A 23,482-nucleotide genomic window follows, 5' to 3' on the forward strand; every position below is an offset into this window, starting at 1 on the left:
TGCCCTATAATCAATCACAGGCCTGAAACCATCTTGGGGTTTCGGGACTAAAAAAATAGGCGAAGAATACGCCAACTTAGAGGGCCGAATAATACCATCTTTTAGCATCTGATCTATGATTTCCTTCAATGCCTTCATTTTAGGTGGAGATAACCTATAAGGTGGAAAACGGACAGGAATTGAATCCGTCACCTCAATCTTGTATTCGATAAGGTCAGTAACACCAAGAGTATCAGAGAAAACCTCTGGAAACGACTGACACAACTTACGAATACTCTCTGCCTGCTCCTCTAAGGTCTAAGGTCTAACAACATCTCATCCTGGGTAGGCAAAATAGATGAACATGACACAGAACTACATTTTAGCAAAGGGATTTTGGAATTACTATCAAATTTGAAAGTGCACGACTTGCTCTGAAGGTCGAGCACTAGACCGGTGTGAGACATGAAGTCCGCTCCCAATATAATGGGGCAAGACAAGTGCTTAGCCACCAACAGTTTTATTTTCCAAGTGAACTTCGAAATGCGGATTTTAGCATACAGAAAACCTAAAATATCTAATGGAGATGAGTTTGCCGAAACATAATGAACCGAAGTCGAACAAAAATCAGGAAGATTACAAACAGTTTTCAATTTGGAGTACCATTCAGCTGAAATAATAGAACAAACACTGCCAGAATCTAATAGAGCTGATACAGGTTCATTATTTAATTCAATTTTGAGAAAAGGAACAGGTGCGGGGGTATCCGCCGCAATCCTAAGACATTCTTTGGGACCTTCAAAAGATAAATTTAAAGACTGAGTTTTCCCTGAAATTTCGACTGGTTTACTTGGGGCTGAGCCTCGGGAAGATGGGTTAGCTGACTCAGCCGAAGCCACTAGTCACTTATGATTGTTGGTGGAAGTTGCACCCAAAGTTGAGCAGGAGGGGGTGCTGTTAGCATTAGGGCAGTTCTTGGCAATATGTGAAAAAGTGCCACATTTAAAACAGCCTTGGAATGACCCTGCTCCATTCCTTGTCCCACTAGATTTAATTAATGGACACTTGTTCCCAAGATGGTCAGGTGACCCACAAGCATAACATTTACGGGCATTGAAGGTTCGGTGAGGTGGAGGCCGAAAATTACCTGAAGACGGAGGGGGCTCCCTCGCAACACGTAATGTGTCAGCATACCTAACCCCTTCGGCTGAAACAGCACAAATATGACCTGTAAGATGGTGAAATTCCTTCCCCAATGGCTTGAACGATTTGATCTTCGGGAAAATGAAGGACAAATACCCTAGTATAGAATATGATGTCTTGTATGAAGTCTGCCAGGTTTTCATCAAGTCACTGCACTCTATAATAGTACTTCTGAATTAGAGATGACCTAGCTCGAGCCAGAATAAAATTAGCTAACAGATGGGCGTGGAAGTCTTCTATGGATGACTGTTCAGCAATTGTCCTATATGATTTTTCACGAGAGTTTAATCCTGATGTAAACAAGGCATGTCCACGCCTCAGCCAAAGAAAGAGTTGTGATCCGCTGAGCGTGTACTATCGACCTCCGCCCCGTCAATGTCTCGTGTTCGGACATACAGTGCTGAGCATATTACCTAAAATAGACGAGGAACAGATTTTGAGCTGTGCGAAACTAAACAGAGGGGTCTAAAGGGAGATCTACTGCTGAAGATTAGGGCCTACGTTATTTATTTATTCATTTCTGAATATTAAAGAAAGCTATCGTAGGCTAGAGCACCTCTTGCTCCATTTCTCTCACTGTGAATACTGACACTTTACAGCTGCTGCAAGATGCAACACCTTATCTCCATGCTGTACAGCTTGGGACTTTCCCTCGCTATGAGAAGACTTCCTGCATTACACCACGCCTTCTGCCTTCATATCTCGTTATTTAATCACTGTTTAATTTAAAAAAATTATAGATACACACCGGTATATATGACAACCATATTTTACTTTGATTACGTACTCTTTCAGACTATCTAAATGTAATAAACTAAGATAAAATTAAATTAATGCCACCTACTAATTTTCTTCGAGCTCGCATACAGTCCAGTGAGTACGACGGTTGCTTCTCCAATCAACTACGTCTGTGTCCACGTGCAAAGCCAAGGTGCTCCGCCTATTTGTTTACATCAGGATTAAACTCTCGTGAAAAATCATATAACTATCTTGTCTGATAGAACCCCAATTGCATAGGGTTAAATGATCTGCAAAATTTGACACGGAGAAAGAGAAAAAACAAGGGCATGATCCTGAAACTCAATTAAAAACCTTAAGAATGAAATTACGTCACTGGTAGAATTAACAGAAAACTTAGAATTACCCCTGAGCAACACTGCTAATGGATGAGGCAAACTGCTGAACCCTGGTGACATAGTAGGTAGAGGTCTAAGTGGCGAAGAAGCTAATTCAGAACGTGCATTATTCAAAGAGGTACGGCGTTCAGACTCATTGTCTAATGGGGAAGAGGTTTGTTGAGCTCCTACAGATTTCCTATTTGCTTCTCCTTTAGAAGACTCTTCCTCGCTAACTACGTTTACCGTAGCGGGTTGATCAGTTTCGGGAGGTACTGCTCCAGTTAACAATAAGCTAACCTTACTGGACAAATCGGAAAGGTTTTCGAGGACAGCACTAGCCTCCTTCCCTTGAGTATCATACAATTTAAGAGACAACAGATCACTAACCCTATTGGAAAAATGGTACAATCTAGCTTGTACACGTTTAAGTTGATTAGGTGATGGATTACCCCCTTCAAAAAAACTAACTACCGATGCTAGCTCAGTAGCATTATCAGTGATCGTGGATAGAGCGTCGTCAATCTCTTTTTCTCCCAAGGTTGGGATAGTAATAGGCAAATCAAGGGAATCTTTAAGCTTATTGGTGTCTATCGCAACCGTGCCTCCAGATTGAACATTCCTAATCGTTAATTCATAGATCAATTCCTCCTTGCGCAAATAGCCGGGATGGAGGACGTCGCGAGGGCCGGGCATGATGGCAGAACTTTACAAATTTAGAAAAAAATAAAAAAAACCATTGTCTGAGAAAATTGTTAGAGTTCAAACAAAAAGCATATTTAGCCGTCAAAAGGGGCTAAATTGAGACCCATTCAACCATGCTCTGCTACCACTTGTTACGGAGATATCCGTGGTAGTTAGAGGTGAAAGAAGGTGCGGGCTGGAATAGGTCTCAACTACAAAATTAAAGTTAATTTAAAACTTTAGCAAAGGTTATATTTTCTTTTCAAAATCAACAAATAACAGAGTATAACAGGTACCAAGTAGCAGATCAACAAATTAACAAATTACAGTTCGTTACAAGATTTGGGCTTCGAGCCCCAAGTTTAATTTCTGAACTCTCAGCTCACAACCACAATTGCTAAAGGGCAGAAAACCCCTAAGTACGAGGAGCACTTGCTCCTAATTACAATGTTAAGGAAAAGAGCAGACCCGCTCTCAATTTTACAAGCCTATCGAAGGCTACAACAAACTTCACTTCTATCTGCCCTTGAGGCACACAAGGAAACAGGGGTAATTAATATCCAACCTACGGGGCCTTCGCATGAAGAAAACAAAACATCAGGTTAAGTTACTGGCCCAAAGTACAGAAGGGATTGGAGGCGTGAACTTGCACTCCTAAATACACTTTTAAAACCTAAGTGGCTCTACGCCGAAACACAGGGGCTAATCCCAAGCAAAGGAGGTGACCCGTATGAGAAACTTTAATATTTTAAGGAAGAGAAGAAACGGTTATGAAAACGTAGTCACCTCAATTTCCAAATGAAGGGGAGTTCGGGAGGGTAAAGCACTCTCTATCCCCGCTTTACAGTAAAAGAAATTTATAGATTTTACATAGACAGAAAAGAAATTACATTTTAAAAGGGTAGGTTACATACTAAAGGTTTCGAACCCTCGCCGAGAGTTAAACTGCTGAGCTAGCAAGAAATGAAGATGTTAACAGGCCATTACCTTGTAGAAGAACTGCTGCTTGAAGAAAGAGGCGCTTCCCCCCCCTGCTACATTTCCATACACACACTAAGTTAGATGTTACTGAAGTGGCCCCGAGACAAGAAAATCAACAGTTTTTATACTCTCGTGGAACATTCGAGACCTTTCAGGAATGAGTAGACACACCCTTTCGCTTTTATTGGATAGCTTAGTGCAACATATCTATGTCGAAGAAGACGTACATGATTGGCTGGAAATAAATTAAAGAAATTTGGGATTGGCTAAATTCAAAACAAGTGGAAAGAAAGGATAACTGTTGCCAAACCACAAACCACAGAACAAAATTTCGTAAAAACAAAACTTAGGAATACAATATTTCTTCAGGAGAGTACATTCCTTTACACCAGAGTGCGTTATCATAGTTTTTGGTAGAGACATCTGTTAGAGAATGTCCCAACTTCTTGATACCGGGCAAACAAACACAAATCAAAATAGACACAGTTCAGAACACTTCAAAATTGCCAAATTTACAGTAGTGACATCTTCAGAGAATCCGTTGAGTTAATACCGTTTGTTAAAGTTCAGGCTTTCTCCTGTAGAGGAGTTTCAACTGGCGCAATATTTGAACAAGCGGTGTGGAGGTGTACCGCCTGGTACACTGTTGATGGTCGCTCTCTTCAACATCGCTTTTTGATGACCCGTGATCCCAGTTCACCAGGCTATACGGGGCTGGAACACTTTCTGGAAGTTGCAAATATTACGCTGATATAAGGCCGGAACATACAGGTTAGTTCGATATGGGTTTGAGTCTCGAACTTTTGACGTTCCGGACGATCTCCGACATTCTCCGACGATGGTGCGGGATAATCACTCATCACATAACTTATACGAGTGTCCAGAATTACACAGTCCCCCGACACTTTGGTTTAACACCACTGTTTCATTTAATATGGTTGGGATATGCAGTCAAATTCACTCTTAATCTTGTAGATAGAATTTATAAGTTCACTAAAGATGAAGATGCGGGTAGTATTGAGATTGGAAGAAAATAAAGCACAGTTCATGAATAGAAATACTGAATACGGACTTGGCACAGTTCGTGGAGATTTTCCACTAAATAAAGTAGCACTTGACATTGAAAGAAATGTATGACTGCTCTAGAGTTTATCAAAGACACTGCTGTCAGTCATCAAACAACACTAAACACTTTGACGAAGAAATAAGGTTGAAATGAAAAGCACAGTTCGCTGTTAGGTGCTCTTAACATTAAATAAAATATATGACTGTTCGAGAGTTTATCAATGACACTGCTGTCAGTCGCGGACAAATAATTTACACACTGTTCACAAGACATAATACACAATTTTGAATTGGATAAAGAACACAGTTTGAGTTTGGAGTGAAACCTTGGTGGGTAGCACACGATTATGGTAATCACTTGCATTAACACTCTTGTGAAACTTCGAACACTCTAAATCCCAATAAAATTGTGCTGACTGAGATACTTCAAAATGTCACCATATATACCAGGCCATGCAGGCTACACGTGGTGTCAGGCGGGTAGTCTATACTGTCCCTACAGCTACGTCAAGCACACAGCTGTCGGCGGCTCGCCTATTCGCTCCTCCGAACGTAAACAAACCACGTTCACTCTGAATGTACTGCGTGATGATGAAGTATACTTAATAGCCAAAAAATACGGCATATACAGGTCGTAACCGGTACAATACATATATGGGTTTGGCATTGAATGGTTTAATTGGCCCAAATGTACTAAGACCAGACCAGTTGTTATTACATAGTAGTCCAGCACCCGAGGAAAATAGTGAATAAAATCTGGTACCAAGACCGGCAAAAAGTAGAGGTTTCAGTTGTCGATGTAATGGTTAAAAGCGATTAAGAGATATAGGCCTATCGGATGCTCATATTGATTCAAGTCAATGTTCAGGTGTTACCACCGCTTATAACCGTTTCTAAACATAATAATCTCTGTAATTATATACGCTGGAGAGAGGACAACAACAAAAATAAATTACCTTAGGAACAATTTTTATTCTGGAGTTATTTTAAATGCCACCAAATTAATGTTTTATGCGTTGCTGTTTTCAGAGTAAAAATACATTCCAAAAATATTGTTTTTCTTCAGACTGGAGTTTAGCAGTTATAATTTGAAAATATTAGGTGCCGATAAATTTCTTTCCGGCACCATGACATCCGAGCACCTGGGATTTCTCCAGCCCTGCCATAAGATAAAATGTTTTGGTTATTTTTTAAATGTATTGAAGTTGTTGAACCTCTCAAGTCAGCCTGCTCAATTCTCTTCTGATAAAGTGTCCTTTTTGCTTACAGTTAAAATGAAAGATGATGCAGCAGACTTATCAGCAACTGCAGAAGCAAGACAAGAGCCTCCAGTACCGGTCGAGCCTCAAGATGTTCCTAAAGAGGTCGCGAAGGATCCTGTGGCAAAGGCGGAGTCGAAGGAGCTAGTGGCGCCAGCCAAGTCTAAGAGCGCAGCACCGGACCAACAGGTTCCGGATCCAGAGAACAAGGAGGAGGTAAAGCTTGTGGACCAAGACGCCATTCGCAAAGAGGATGTGGAGTTGGCCAAAGCAGAGAAGAGGGCAGAGAATGACGCCGAGAAGTAAGACGCTGAAATTCTGTGTAAACTCGAGGAGCACGAAGAGCAACAAATAAAATTGCTTCAAGAGCTGAAACAGATCCTTCAAGCGCTGCATGAGCGCAAGAAGGAGATAGATAGGACTAAGAAACTCACCGTAGAACAAGTTAACAAAGTCGTCGGCGGCGATCCCAGAGAAAGCTAATGTTCCAGCCATGAACAATCCAAATATTGACCAGAAAAAAGTTGTTACCCCAGATAAAATTAAACTTCCTGTACAGAGATTCCCAGTCAAAGACAAACCCAGTATCTTACAAAATGAAGTTACCCCAGGAAAACCTAAAATTCCAGAGCAGAGTTTGCCAGCTGAAAGCAATCCAAATAATTTACAAAGTGATGTTATCCAAAGAAAACCTAAAAATCCAGAACAGAGATTTCCCAGCCAAAGACAATCTAAATATGTCACAAAACAAAGTTGTCCCAGATAAAGTTAAAATACCAGAACAGAGATTCCCAGTCAAGAACATTCCAAGTATCATTCAACAGCAGAAAGCTCATATTGCTGAACAAGATGGCTTTGTCAAAGAAGGTGGGAATATTGCGCGGCAGAAAGTTATCCCGGAGAAAATCCACTTTCCAGTGCAGGAGAGAAAGATTCAGAAGGACGCTCTTCTGAATGTTGCTGGGAATGCAGTGGGGAACATGGAGGCAAATGGTCTTGAAACAAATCTTGTGGACAGTGAGAGAGCTTATCACAAGCAGGACATGCCTTAACTCGCCAAGGTGAAGGAGGGGAAACCAGGTGAGCAGTCTAATGCGACATTACATTTGTCCCTACAGCTAAGACTACTAATCATATTTCCTTATTCAGTTTGATCTCTGTATTCATGTAACATAAAAACTTTCCACTCTGACTGGCTCCATCAAATCAAAAGACGTGCATCTGGCGAGCCGAACTTGTCCTCGGACACTCCCGGCACTAAAAGCCATACACCATTTCATTTTTTCCTCTCTGCCAAACACACAACAATTTCAATATAAATTATATACTATAAACAAACCTGTAAAAATACGCACTATTATACAAAGAATGATATGTTTCGTTCTACAAGAACATCCTCAGATTCTATCAAATATATATATATATATGTACAATATTGTTTACGTTGCTTAAACTTGTCAATGATAGAGAGTTAGGTGATAATATGGACAAGTAATAACAGATAATGAATTTACAAGTATTAACACATTTGCTAGACTGCTGATGCAAAGTCCATTGTCACCAAACACTATTTCAGGACTGTGGTCATGGAGAGGCAAATGGAAAGTTTTGGGCAAAGCATACTGTTGGCTGAGAGGGGTGGGGAAGCAGGGGAGTAACAAGTGGAACATTGTGGGTTCTTCCTATTGGATGTTATAATCTAGCATACTGTACTCTGGAGTCAGGAGACGGAAATATGGGTGGAGCAAGTGCAGCATTCTGGAACCTCCCTTCATCACTGGAAGGGAAGAGAAGGTTATTATGTATTTTATGTAATATGGATGAATGCAAGTTAATGATTTTATGTAAATAAAGTATGGAATTGAAATAGAGAGTATCTGTTAGATGTTAATATTAAGATAAACCATACTCTAAAGGCTGTTAAGCGCTAATTTCAAGAGTAAGTGTTGTCCAGATGTTATGTAGGTAGAGCGAAGAGGGGGCAATTTTTAAAGTATGTATGGTCATTGAGGTTGGTTACGTCAGCTTTTTTGTGATGTAAATTTTGATTGCTTCCTTTATATTCAAAGATTCAAGTATGGCTTCGTTATTAACAAACTTTGTATTCATCATCATTTAGCATACTTTCGTGCCATTGGGAGGGTGTATATTGCCCCCTATTTCCTGCGTAGTCTCAGCTGGTGAACAAGAGTCCCAGAGGTGGATCGTTTGTTAACTGGCGTCACTAATTTTTAAGGGCAGTTAATAGGACAAGGACTGACGACAATGGAAAAACAAACAATTTAAAAATAAAGTTTGACATTTATTGCTAATAGCACTCCTTTAAACAATAATTAAACAAAATTTTACAAACCAATCTTGAAGTCATTATGCATTTTCTTCTCAAAAGACAGTTTTATACAGTTCTGACTCTCTGGTCCTTCCACGTTGAAACCCGAATTACACTGAAATGTAAATAAAATTCAAAATTAGCCTCCATCTGGCTTGAGGAAAACAAAATTGTTGAGGGCAAACCTCATCTTAACTTCTTTGAACCGTTAACTTAATAGAAACTGGCTGTTGCGATAGCATATTTTCAACTCAGGAAAATAGAACATTTTTCTCAGTGTAAAAATCTTTGAATGATAATAGCGTTGTTAAAATCTCACAAAATAATGCTGAAATATTTACATCATAGTTTCATTTTAATTATGGATAGATTCCACTGATATTGAAAAAGTTCCTAACAAAAAATTCTCGAGAATACTTTAATTAATGTAATTTCAGACAATTATGTTGATTTAAAACTTCACAAGCGTAATTATGACCTAAAAAAAGCATTCTTTCCATGAAAATCCTGCAAAATGTGATTGAAATTAATTTGTGACATTTATAAATTAAAGTTACACAACACTATGGAAAATTTTACAATGTTTAAAAAAGAATTATAAACTTTGTTTATGCGAGGTTGAAATAGATCGGGCCTATTCTTTTTTAAATAGCACATCAATGTAGAACTTTACTTAAATCTATACTAATATTATAAAGAAGAAAAATTTGTTTGTTTGTAACGAATAGACTCAAATACTTCTGAACTGATTTAAAAAATTACTTCACCTATAGAAAGCTACATTGTGAGTGAGTAACATGGGCTGTATTTTATTTTCAAAACAATTCGTGGTGGGGCCATGGGGAGGGGGGGGGGGGGGAGATATACAAATAATAGGCTAATTTAGGCAAAATATCAAATTTTTCGTATAAGAACGAAACAAAACTCAATTTAATCCTCTTGGTGCAAAGAACAAAACTCGGTAAGCCCTATGGGCCCTAAAACCAACCGTTCTGGAAATATTGGCACCACTCTACCCCTGCTCTAGAAATCGGATAAAGTAATGAACTGGCATAACCATGGCAACATCAGCTCCAGGATTCTACAGCAGCGAAATTATCTACAACTAGCAAATGTAACCGTGCTTTGCTACGGTACTCTACATTGTATACGGATATCGAAGTAAATTACTGCACATGAAGTGAATAAGATTTTTAAATTGGGTGTGTCTTGGCTTTATCCGAGAAACAGCATTGTGAAATCCACAGATGTTGTTTCCAATGAAAGTGTGATTTGCGGGATTGTGTTGATAATGGCAAGTCCACTTGTCTACTGCAATTCACAAAGAAGTTGGTAATATTCATTTAACGCCAGGCCCCATTGCCTAGTGCAAGGCCAAAATCGATTTGGAGAGGTTTCATTACAATGGCAGATCCCATTTCCTACTTTCAGATAGATTATAGTTGAGGAACTTTTAATATATTTGCAAGGACCTTCCTTACTGCCAGTCAAAAGTGAGTTGTGTTCTTATGATTATAATGGCAGATGCATTTCTCTAATTCCAGTCAGCTTACTGCCAGTCACACCGATTTGGTGAGTTTCCATTATAATAGCAGGTCACTATGCCTAACGTCAGTCACATTTTACACGGGTAAATTTGCTTATAATGGAGGACAATCTTGCCTACTGATAAAAAGGATTGGGTAAAAGAGTTTTGAAAAAATTCACGCTCCCTTGTCTTCTGCTAGTCGAACTGAGAAGCGATTTATGCATTAAAATAGTGCACAGGACATGGAGGATGACCCCATTCTTACTGCCTGTCAAAAGCGATGTGGAGAGGAGTGAATACAATAGCAGACGCCCTCGTTCTGACAGTCACTAATGATTTGCAATTTAATAACAATGGCAGACAAACCCTTTCTAGATCGCTACAAATCGACGTCAATGAAAGAATATAGTCGTCATACGGAAGTATATGGATGTTTACCTTCATTTACAGAATAACTGCTGCTAAACAGTACACCAAATCGAAAAGGGGATTGTACGATAAGACGCACTTTCTGGCCACATTTAGCGATATAAATAGGTGGTCCTATGATATGCTATAATTTCACCAAATTTCAATTTTCTACCTCATCTGGCAGGTGTCATTTTGGATAAATTATACGGCTGCGTTCTTATGCTGAGCCCAAAATTCGAGGCCCCCAGAGTGCCCCCTTGAAGGAATTTTGAGAATTTTCGATTTTTCTAGGGATCCTGGGGTCATCAGCTTCTCCCGTACCAAGTTTTAAATTTCTGAGATTTCTGGAAGTGCCTCATTAATTCACGTCTTTTTTCATTTTTGAATATTTATATATACATCGCTCCAGACCAACTTGCTTTTATATATATATATAGATAAATCACAAAAACTTAACATGTTACAGGCATGAAAATTGATAATTGGAATCCCCTTTAAAAATAAAAGAACACAAATATTCGTTTTCAGAAAATCCACTTAAGGGGGGGAGGGGGTGAGAGAAAGTGAGGAAGGAATTGAATTATTTATATGAGGATACATATATCTCAAGAAATGAAGATTGGTACTTGGAATCTCCTTTAAAAATGAACACACTCTTTTTGGAAAATCCACTTAAGGGGGTGAAAAGAATAAAAAGCGGGTGAATTTTTAAAAATGAGTATATTCTTCTTCTATTGCTTTACCCACACTTGTGAGGTTGCGGGTGCGAACTCTGTCGCACATGTGGATTAAACCCAGTTTTACGGCTGGATGCCCTTCCTGATGGCAACCGTATGTGTAGGGATGTAATCTATACTTCTATACTAATATTATAAAGAGGAAAAATTTGTATATTTGTTTGTAACAGATAGACTCAAGCACTGCTGAACCGATTTTAATAATTACTTCACCTATAGAAAGCTACATTGTCAGTGAGTAACATGGGCTGTATTTTATTTTCAAAACAATTCGAGGGGGGCGACGGGGGGAGATATAAAAATATTAAAATAATAGGCTAATACAGACAAAATCGAATTTGTTATACAAGGACGAGACAAAGCTCATTTTAAGCCCCTTGACGCAAAGAACAAAACTTGGAAAACCATGTTTTAAGGCCCTAAAACCAAATGTTATGGAGATATTTGAACCACACTACCCCTGCTCTAGGAATCAGATAAAGAAACGAACGGCCGTTTGCAATGTCAGCTCCAAGATTCAACAGCAGCGAGATTATCCATGTACGTTTGGGCATAGCTGCCAACCAAAATTGATACACATATGACTTACTATCTGGAAAAAATAAACTGTTGTGTAAAATGCTCATAACAATCCTTTGGGCGGGGATGGAAAGGGAGTGAAGTATAAAAGCAATAGCCCCGGAGATCTCCGTAGTACAGTGACCAGCGGTTGCCGACCAGCCTCCATTTTTACGTACTGGCTTAGGTTTCAGAATTTTGCGGAGTCGGTTACCTATAATCTAAACTATTTTCTATCAAATAATGGAGTAGTAGGATCACTAATGTTATTAGTGCCGATATTTTGGTCCACTTTTACAATCATTATAACCATGAAAACAACCTATATACTGTACACAGTTGTCAAGATGGTGCGCACATGACTTGAAATAATTTCTCAACATTTATACTCAAATTCATTATATGGTGTGCGACATGAGTGACAAGCCCTGAGAATTATAATTCTCGATAATTATAGTAGTTCCTTTTATGCATCGCGTATTTCCTTGATCATTTGTAATAGTTACAAAATGTCGGATCAACCAAATACATTCAAAAATATTTATATTTGTGGTACTATCTGGCGAAAGTATACTTACACTAAACCGGCAGCTTTGTGAAGGGAGCAGGTATATCTGGGTAGGAATGAAGGAAAAACATGGTAGCAAAATATCTTAGAGGTTGACGCTAATTAGGAACTAATATTTAGAGGCCCCCATGAAGAAAAGATGAAGAAGATACACTTTAATTCCAAACATGACAAATATTTTCTACGTACTTAAGTAAATACACCAGTGATATAAATATCTAATGAAGTCAGTCACACCGATAGCATGAGTAACTAAAGCCAGTTTCTGTTAACCCATGAGAAGAACGGGTACTTCTGCTAGTACACTATAAAATTCACTAAATATAATTAATTTCCACAAAATAAACTAGCACAAACAATGCCAGAATAACCTGAGCCCACCATGGTGAACACGTCGTTCGGTTAAAACCACATTTGAATAAATCACAAGAAAAAAATTATTCATAACTACTGCATTCACTCCACATTCACACATATGATACAAGAATTTTACTTATATTATTTAAAAATGAATTCTAGAATTTAATTTTAGGTTCTGATTTTTATCATAATCCTATCAAAGGAACAGTCAGATGACAGAATTTGGTAAATCGTTACGTCCGACAATCAGTAACACGTGATTGAATATTGGCAATCACTTTTAAAAGAAAACAGCAGGATTAATACAATGTCGATCACATACAAAATCAGCAATTTAATACTCAGAAGAACTTCCTCTTCTTCTTAAGACGCTGTCCCCAAGCAGAGGTTGGCGATCCATGTAACTAGCTCTGATCTTGACAGCGCAGAATGGAATGCCACTTCTGAAGTACGGCAGAGCCATGTTTGAAAGTCTTTCAGCCATGAAATTCATCTTTTCCCAGGAGATCTCTTCCCCTGTATCTTTCCTTCGATAATAAGCTGTAATAACTGATACCTCCCACCTCTCATGATATGTCCTAGGTATTGTGTTTTCCTCTGTTTTATGGTGAGCAGTAGTTCTTTTTGCTTTTTCATCTAAGGTCCTCAATATTTGAGATTTTCATTACCCAAGATATCCGCAAGAGACTGCGATACAGGTACATTCCGAAGGCATCAATACGTTTTTCTATGACTGGAATCAGAGTCCAGCTATCACATCCATATAGGAGAACTGGTCAACAATTATCATGCACATCATTAAGGTTAAACGTCAATGTCACCATACACGTGGTCAATGAGTCACGTTAAATTGTTATTATCGCTAAATCTCATAAATATTAATTAACACATGCTCAAAATTTGCAGAATGCATGGTAGCCCAATACACATGCTTCTCCAAATAATCCACAAATTAATCCCACAGGATCGCCGTATTCCAGGCTCATACTGCAATTCCTCAACAGAGCACACATTAAATATCTCACAAGAACAGCAAATATTATTTATCACTTTATTTTAACCCAGCTTTAAAATTTATCATTATTATTATTATTATTATTATTATTATTATTATTATTATTATTATTATTAGTGGTGATTTTTAGTCCTACCACAAATCTGAATTTAAAACTGAATTTGATGACACTATCCTGCATAAATCCACAGTAATGCATAAGATGAAATGCACAGTGAAATACGTCATATAAGACACAAAGTAAATTTGTCGCACATGAGTTCATAAATCTAGAATTGTTTAATTAAATTATATTTTATCCGAGAGGTCAATTACTTTTAAACATTATGTTTGAACATTTGCATGGGAATTAGAAATACTCTCGGAAGACATTCAACAGCAAACTACACTGATAGAATCCAAATAACATTCACACTCAATGTAACAACACTACCATGACACCAGAAGAACTCCCACTCCTGGTACATCCTCAGACCACAAAATACTTATTATGGAACACTGTTCTTTCTTGATGCAAACAGAGTGTGTTGCGGCCATCTTTACGTCGCAACAGAACAAGCTGTACTGATCTGACAACGCAGGAACACATATAGCCATATAGCCAACCTACAGACAATTAGATCAGAATTGCAGATACTTACTGACTTGTCTTCGTAGTATACATATTGTCGTTGTCGTTGGTCGATACTCATGACCGAGTTCTTGTTTCTCGCCTGCAGTTCTGTAATCCTTAGTCTACACATTGAAGGTGGAGCTGATGGCTTATCAGAACAATTCCTGCATAAAACATGCAGCCAAACAAATTTTATCCAATGGAAGGTGGGGGACGTGGCAGTGTTTGATGTAACTTCTTTCTCTGGCGAGTTTCCTCTTCCTGTCTTCGACGTTCCTGCTGAAACTGTGCAACTGCAGCTGAGATGGTAGCACACCAGCGAGGGCGATCCAATGTGAGAGTATACCAAGTATTTGGGTTTATATCTACACTTCTCATGGTCTGCTTAAGTTGGTATTCATACCGCTTCAGATAACACCACGAGACCTTTTGCCAGTGCTGAGTTCACCATACAGGATTTGCTGAGGGAGTTTGTTGTCACTCCTACGATGGATATGGCCTGCCCATCTAAGCTGATGACGAACGATGGTGGCTTTGATACTATTTAGCTTTGTTTCTTGAGAACACATAATCATTAGTTAAACATCATATTTCTAAATATCACTAAAATGAATTTACTTAACCTCTGTAATTTTGTATCCTTATTGATAATTAATAACTAAATATAAGGTTTTTAATATGTTAGTGAGCTCTACTTTCCATAGATTTGAGTTCCACATTAAGCACTTCCTTTTAAATAGCCTTGGATTGCCTATGCCACTAATTTCGGCTGGGACTGATTTCCAGGAACGTATGGTAGAGGTATAAATGAGTTGTTGTACGAGTTACTATGATTAATGGGAATGGACAAGAGGGATCGTGTGGATGACTTTAAGGGAGCTCTATCAGAAGGGGACATGTACCGTATTTAAAGTCCATTTTGCTTGTTTGCAGTACACTGTGGAGAAGGAAAACAGCGTGCTATTTACGTTGTTTGGTCAATCTTACCCATGACAGCTGAGAGAGGGAAGTGCTAATATGAGTTTGGACTGGGATATTTAATATGAATTGAGCACAAGCATTGTAAGCTCGCTGTAGTTGATATGAAAGTGTTTTGCTCATACTACCATAAACTACATCTCTGAAGTCAAATATTGGGAATATTAGACTCTGAACTAATAGTTTTCTTGTGTTTCTTAGAAGGAAGACTCTCATCCTTTTTGCAGAATGTAATGAATAGGTTCCTTTTGGGGATCTTTGATGAATCTTTGTGACATTGTTCCGACAAACTTAAATATTTATTGAACATTACTCCAAGGTTCTTTACATGATCACTATGTTTTTGGGATTTCAGTGGGTACAGATGTGTTTTGTATTTTAACGTGTGATTTGTAAGTACCAATTATTATGACCTGTGATTTTGATGGGTTCACTTTAACCATGTCTGCTAGTCCACTCATTAACATTTGCTAGGTCTTTGTTTAACTTAGTGATTGAATTGTTTAAGTCATTAGGCCTTGTGTGAATGTATAATTGGATTTTATCTGCATAGGTAATATTTACAGTTGATCAACATCTCACATAAGTCGTTGATGTACAATGAGAACAGAAGAGGCAACAATACTCAACCCTGTGGCAAGCCCGCCTTAGTGGTTTGCAATGAAGAAGTATCATTTCCCACCGATACACGCTATTGATGACCAGTAAGCTAGACAAAGGAGTGACTGAATGGGTGGCTATATTTCTAAAAAATAGAACTCGCAGAATTAGAGTAGGCAAAGCTTTATCTGCCCCAGCAGCAATTAACAGGGGAATTTCTCAAGGCAGTATTATTGGACCTTTATGTTTTCTTATATATATATATTAATTATATGAGTAAAAAAGTGGAATCAGCGGGCGAGTTGGCCGTGCAAGATAGTGGATTTGAACCCCACTGTCGGCAGCTCTGAAGATGGCTTTTTGTGGTTTTCCATTTTCACACCAGGCAAATACTGGGGCTGTACCGTATTTAAGGCCACAGCTGATTCCATCCCACTCCTAGGCCTTTCCCATCCCATCATCACCATAAGAAATATCTGTGTTGGTGTGACGTAAAACCAATTGTAATATATATATATAATCAGAGACAAGGCTTTTTGAGGATGCTGTTATTTTGTCTACAGTAATAAATAAGTTACAAGATTGTGAGCAACTGCAAAATGACCTTGATAACATTGTGAGGTAGATAGTAGGCAATGGTATGATGATAAACGGCTTAAAAGTCGGGTTACGAGTTTCACAAATAGGAAAATTCCTCCCAATTTTAATTACTGCATTGATGGGGTGAAGGTTCCTTCTGGGGATCATTGTAAGTACATACGTTTTACTATAAGGGAAGATCTTCATTGAGGTAATCACATAAATGGGGTTCTAAATAAAGGGTACACATACTTTCACGTGGTTAAAAGGGTAATTAAGAGGTTGTAGTAAGGATGTTGGCGTAGGGATATGGTGACTCCATCGCATAGTGGTTAACCACTGCAATTAGCCTCCCGAGTATTGGTGGGTAAACCATAAACCTTACTGACATGAGGCAATGCATGTCAGGCGCTGGCCAGCTAGTCCATAACAAAATGTTAACGCAAAGATCCGTGATAGACCTAGCAAACAAGTGGTAGTGTATTAACATCGGTTTCAACAATCAAGCGAGCCTCGGATCAAATGTAAAACCAATACCAAAAGTGACAAGGCCTTTGTGGAGGTATGTCAGGTATGACGGCCAAAATTGCTCTGATGATAGACAAATCAGTTCACAGAAAAATATAGGAATTGGGACTATTAACGTAGCATCCTTAGAAGAGGATGCAGGAATTAAAGAAATCACACAAATTATGATGGAAAGAAACATACCGATAACGGGACTAAGCGAAATAAGAAAAAACATTGAGTGGTAATGTGGTGCTGGAGAGGGGATATAAAATGTGTTGGTCAGGAAGAGACAAAAGAAAAAATTGGTGTTGCAATAATAGTGGCTAAAGAACTGGCCAACAAAGTACTCAATGTGGGTTATGTTTGTGACAGAATAGTTAAAGTTCAGTTGACGACAGAAGGAAATATCCTTGACAAAATCAAGGTTTATGCTCCTCAAATAGGTTGTGAAATAGATGAAAAGGAAGAGTTCATCACTAAACTGCAGGATCCTGTAACATCGAACAAGACTGTGATTCTAGGAGACTATACGAGATTTCAATGCTAGAGTTGTGAATGAGAGAGGAGGATATGAAACAGTTATAGGAAGCCACGGAGAAGATCACAGAATGATGAAGAGGAGATGTTATTAGACATGTGTCTGAGAAATACTGTATTATCCCGAATACCACCCGCCACCGAATAAGACCCATACCGTAAATTTGTGACGGCAAAATACAGAAAAAAATAAAAAATCAAATAACTTATATACCTATTTAATTTTCTTTGAATATACCACAAATATAAACTCAGATGGCTTACAATTAATAAAATCATTACAAAAAATCTTAAATAGAATCGGCCCAATACTCAGATCATTCACAATTCACGTTCATCATCCGAAGTTTCACCATAGGAAGATAGATTCACAATTAAGAGAACAACAACAAAGATTTAGTTCTGGAAGATCAACTATTGATGCCATATTTACAGCTAGACAAGTAGTAGAAAAGAAATGGGAAATTGGGAAAGACATCGCTCTTGCATTCATTGATATACAAAAGGCTTATAACATGGTTAGAACAGAAGAGGTATGGCAGAATGTTGGACTTGAACAAAAAAAGATCGGAGTAAATTACAAGTGACAGAGATGCGCTTTCTGCGAGGGATCTTGGGTAAAACAAGGAGGGACAAGATAAGAAATGAAACCAAAAAAAACAGACGCTACAGGCCACCCTCTAAAAGAAGCTATGGAGAGAGAAGTAGGCTGAAATGTTTCGGCAATGTCAAAAGATTGGGACAAGAAAGATTACTAAGAGCTCTGGAATGGACACAATCTGGAAGAAGACCAATTGGAAGAACACAAACAAGATGGAGGTATCAGGTGGAGGATGATGTCAATTGTAGAGGACTACAGTGGCAGACAGTGATGAAAGAAAAAATGTGCGAAAAAAGAAGATTGGAAGAGGCTCTGTGAACGACCTGCATAAGAAGAAACATATGAAGAAGAAGGAGAAGAGTAAGGATGTAAAGTAGTAAAGCACTAAAATTTGGTTCCATTGTATGGGACTCTCACCAGGATTACTTGATTCAGGAACTGGAAAAAATTCAAACAAAAGCAGCTCGATTTGTTCTGGGAGATTTCCAACAAAGGAGTAGTGTTACTAAAATGTTGCACTAGGAAGACTTGGGAGAAAGACGATGAGCTGTTTGACTATGTGGCATGTTCCAAGCTGTCAGTGGAGAGAAGGCGTGGAATGAAATTAGTAGACAAATAAGTTTGAGTGGTGTCTTTAAAAGTAAGAAAGATCACAATATGAAGATAAAGTTGGAAATCACTGGGTAAGTTGTCCATGCGGTTAGGGGCACATGGCTGTGAGCTAGCATCCGGGAGATAGTGGGCTCGAATCCCACTGTCGGCAGCCCTGAAAATGGTTTTCCGTAGTTTCCCATTTTCACACAGTTTCCTTCCAACACCTAAGCTTTTTCTGTCCCGTCGCTGCGATAAGACCTATTTGTGTCGGTGTAACGTAAATCCACTAGCAAAAAAAAGGAAAAGAAAAAAACAAAAAAAAAGTATTTGTAATTCAAGAGGACAAATTGAGCCAAATATTCTTTTATAGGAAGAGGAGTAAGGGATTGTATAATGTACGAAGTGTGATGTTCAATAAATTTCCAATTTCTTTGCAATCATTTAAGAAAAGACGAGGAAAACAACAGATAGGGAATCTGCCACGTGGCCAACTGCCCTAAATGCAGATCAGTGGTGACTGATTGATTGATAAAGAATTGTACCCAGGATGAAGTGCTGTAAGAAAACTTCAGTGTCTTGAGTTTAGCAATTCATCCTCGCTTAGTATTTCCCCTCATCTTCTTCGTTCTCTTGTAAACCGTATTCTGCTTCTCAAGAATCTCATTTCACTCACCTGCACTCTACTAATACCTCTCCTTTCATTTCATTTTCTGTAGGTTAATTCTGTTCTCCTTTATCCGTGTATTATCCCGTGTCATGTAGAGGTGGTGGTGGTGGCAGCAACAGCTTTTGTTTTAAGAGGAAACACAATTTGGTAATCATCCTCTCGGAACAAATTACATGGAAATAAAAATAAAATAAAATCTTTTATTCAATAGGGAATTTGAAAATGAATTAAAAGGTTTTCTTATTGAGCTGAAACGGTCACTAAAGCATCAAAAGGGAGCGTAAATTCTTTGAGTAACAGAACGCTTGAAATGTATATACTCGTTGAGCCGTAATAGGGAAAATTTTCTTGCCATGAGTGGGCAACTACCTTTTTCCTGAATCGAACGCTTAGTCCCGCGGCGTCTTTCTCCTTTCAAGCTCTACGAGTGGGCAACAATTTCCTTTCTTGCACCGTTCTTATGGGTGACTATTTATCTAGAGCCGTGCTACAATGCCTATACCACCTTTCGGTCCTACTCAGCAATCAAGAAAATTCAATGTTCGAACAATATCTCAGGGAATAAGTTACATCAGCATTTTTTTTTTTACCGTTAATCCGACTGGGATTACCTTCTCTACCTTTCATTATATGCGAACAGCGATTGGAATATTTTGGTCACGAAGACTCGGTTTCAAACTCAATTAGTTACCATCATCAGGTAAGATATTACCTTAAATTAATCTTATAATCTATAAATAATATAAAATCGCTTAAATTCTAAATTATTAATATTTATTCAAAATTATATCATATTTTCAGATGAGCTAAATGTTTTCTAAATATTTTGTATGTACATTGGTATTTCATCCAATCAAAAAAAATCTTGAACTAGTCCTTGAAGTCCATGATAATTAATCAAAAAAAACTGCTTCATTATTACCTATGGTCTCGTCCTACCAAATAATTCTTCTCCTAAAATTTTTCATGGATTAAGATTGTTTGATGAATTCATCCTGATTTTTCATGAATTACAATCTATCTTCATATTCTCATTCTCTTATTAAAAAAAATTATAATTGTATAGTTCTTTATATTGACATTTATAAATTAATTAGATTAATGAATTAGCTTGAAATTGTGTAAATGACACAACAAGAGTAAAATAAAAGTGAAACTTTCATGAATAAAGTCAAATTCTCGTGAAATTCCAGCAGAAAGTCGAGTTCTGACAAACATCCAGTTACGGTTATTGATATTTTACAAAGTTTCAAACTTAAGAATCCGAGAATTTTTTTTTTTGGTAAGTAATCATCTGTCTAGGCTTTCTTCAACTAATTTTATCATCTAAAAAACTCACGCAGAATAAGAAATGTTTCATGTCTGTAGCTCTTAATAGCTACCTATCTTAATATTAAAAAATCATCATTTATCATGACTAGATATAATAAAAATATACCTATAAAGTCTGTAAGATCTCCAAGATATACTCAACAGCTTTGCATTCAGGTTATAATATGTCGCACCGCTTAATAAATTCAATTATATGTTTGCAATAAGTCAAGGAATACCTTAGATGACAGTTCCTAAGCCATTAATAGTGATTAGCTAACATTACGATGACACTAATTTCATACCTGCCGACACTAATCTAGTGTTTCAGCTTAAATCAACTTAAATATCAAATAGGATGTGGAAATTTTCTTTGAGGTTGCCATAATAGCCTGAGTTGTAGGTTAATTGATATTAATTTCCGATGACCATACTTCATTAACATCCTGTAAACCCATCTTCAATTTGCCAATACGTCACATATAGATTATTCGAGGTTACGTCGCTTTAAGCATTAAATAAAACCTTAATTCTACACTACGTTACATACACTCTCATTAATTACTTATACGTGAGATTCTTTCCTCAAACGACCTTCCATTTATTATCATTCCCCAAACAAATATTCAAGGATATCTATTATTTATTATTCGCACTCCTTATCTCATATTTCCATCATATCCTTACATCACCGCATACATAAACTTCATTTGATCTATTCAATGTAATGCTCGATTTGAATAATTCCATATCCCAATGAAATTACAATATTATGGATCGACAACATCTATTTCTGACAATATGCACTTGATTTGTCAAAATATATATGTATAAATATAACCCATATTTATTCACGTTTGGCAATAAGTTGGTGTTAATGATGATCAAGGTAACCTACGATTCGATCTGCATTACCGGTATTTACTTACTCTAAGTACATTTGAACGGCTAGATTATGGCATAACTCTTTGAAAATCGACTGACAAGACGTTATTATAGTGCTTCATTGGCGAATGCGACATTTCCTACATATGGAAGTTCTTATCTGCTTTTGAAGATTACCAAACACCTTCATCTGAACAGCATTATCAATACGTTCGCGATGAAACTATCTTTATAAGTCATCTCTCGAAGATACATCGATCCATTCCTTACATCAACACAACCAACAAATTACTATATGATACTACACAAATATCTACTTTTGAAAAATACAGCTTTTAAACTTATCTTATTCTGCCTGTGTTTTGGGCTGGGACTGCTGTCATTTCGTCCTCTTATGTGGCGATCATCTCTGGTTTATATCTGCGGCATCTCCGAGTCTTGATCGCTGGACTTGTGTTGTCGGGCAAGGCCGGTTCGGTTCCCGTCTGTCGCCAATCCCATCTTCATTTAGCAGGCCATCACAGCGTTTTCACGTACATGCATGAAAAACATAGATAAATATAACATTAATTCCACGGTCTCCATAGTTATAAAGCCTTCTTAAATTCTTTAGGATCTTATGAGGAGAATATGATGACGTAAATTCAACTACGGTATTGCAGTTTTAACAACACGAATTGCAGTGTAATTTGCCTATGAGCCTATATCTTTACGAGAAATATAACCTTTGGACTTCGTATTTTTGTTAATTCTTCCGATAATGTTAGTATCTTTTCTCTAAAATCTGCTATTTCTTTATACAGTAGCTTCTTGAAATCTTCTGTGAATATTCTTCCTTTTTACGATCTTCGAATGTTCCTACTGTTGTAGTGATGGGTAGTTCGCGAACGAACTAGTTCTCGTGAACTACTTCACTCCCACGAACTGTGAAGTGTTTACTCGTCTCTCGAGCAGTGGCGGTTTCTGGTATAGCGCAATGGAGCAATGAACCTCCAGTTTATATCAAATTGTACTCAACTACGTAATTTTCATAACTCCCTTGTCAATCTCGAAGCTCTTGCTAAGTCCCTCTATCCGTAATATACTCGTACTGGCTTTCAATTCATGTGAGCTGCGCAAGGTCTGTGGCTGGATACTTGTCTGGAATGAACCCCCTTGCAAAGACGATCTCTCCGTCCGTACATCGGCGAAGGGAGTGGCGAGGTGCGGGGGGACGAAAGCCAGCACTAAGGCAAGACCAGGATATCGCAGAAACGGATCTCTGTTCTTTACGCATGCGCAATAGGCCACTGTCTCAAGACTAGCTAGTCGTGTTGTTGGGGTTGGGGTATGTGCCTGCCATCTGTTGGCCTTACGGGAATTTGACTAGGCAACAGAGAATAGTGCACGTAACTAGCGCTAGTGTTGAAAAGCATCGTTACTACCAAAAGTCACATTAAACTGTCAAATTCCAATTAATATCTTGTCCCAAATATATCATTACTTTCTAAACACCTATTAATTTGCCTTCTTTGGAATAATTACCTTTTGGAGAGAAACTTAACTCAAAAATCATTGAGGCAAAGAATAGCGGCAAGGTAATACCAATGAAAACTTTTAAATATAGTTGTTACTATTCCCATGACATCGGAAGCAGAAAGGTGTTTCTCTACCCTGAAGAGAATAAAAACTTTCTAGCGCAGCACAATGACCGAGGATAGACTTATTGCTCTTGCTATGTTGTCAATTGAAAGGAACTTTGTTCGAGACTCTGCGGACTTCAATGAAGCAGTTATTTCTTATTTTGCATGTGGTAAAACTCGGCATGTAGGCCTA

General features: G+C 38.0%; 1 long non-coding RNA gene across 1 annotated transcript in view; it reads right to left on the minus strand.

Annotated features, from left to right (window-relative positions):
* The window catches only part of LOC136857450 (uncharacterized), a 56,294-nt gene extending 34,833 nt beyond the window's left edge, over nt 1-21,461 (minus strand). The window contains exons 1-2 of the long non-coding RNA XR_011017550.1: nt 21,088-21,461; nt 8,640-8,730 (exon numbers count right to left, since the gene is read on the minus strand). This is a non-coding gene — a long non-coding RNA (uncharacterized lncRNA). The remainder of the gene's footprint in view (nt 1-8,639; nt 8,731-21,087) is intronic.
* Between the last annotated feature and the right edge of the window lie 2,021 nt (nt 21,462-23,482).

This window comes from Anabrus simplex, chromosome 1 (genome assembly GCF_040414725.1).
Source record: "Anabrus simplex isolate iqAnaSimp1 chromosome 1, ASM4041472v1, whole genome shotgun sequence".
Taxonomy (NCBI): domain Eukaryota; kingdom Metazoa; phylum Arthropoda; class Insecta; order Orthoptera; family Tettigoniidae; genus Anabrus; species Anabrus simplex.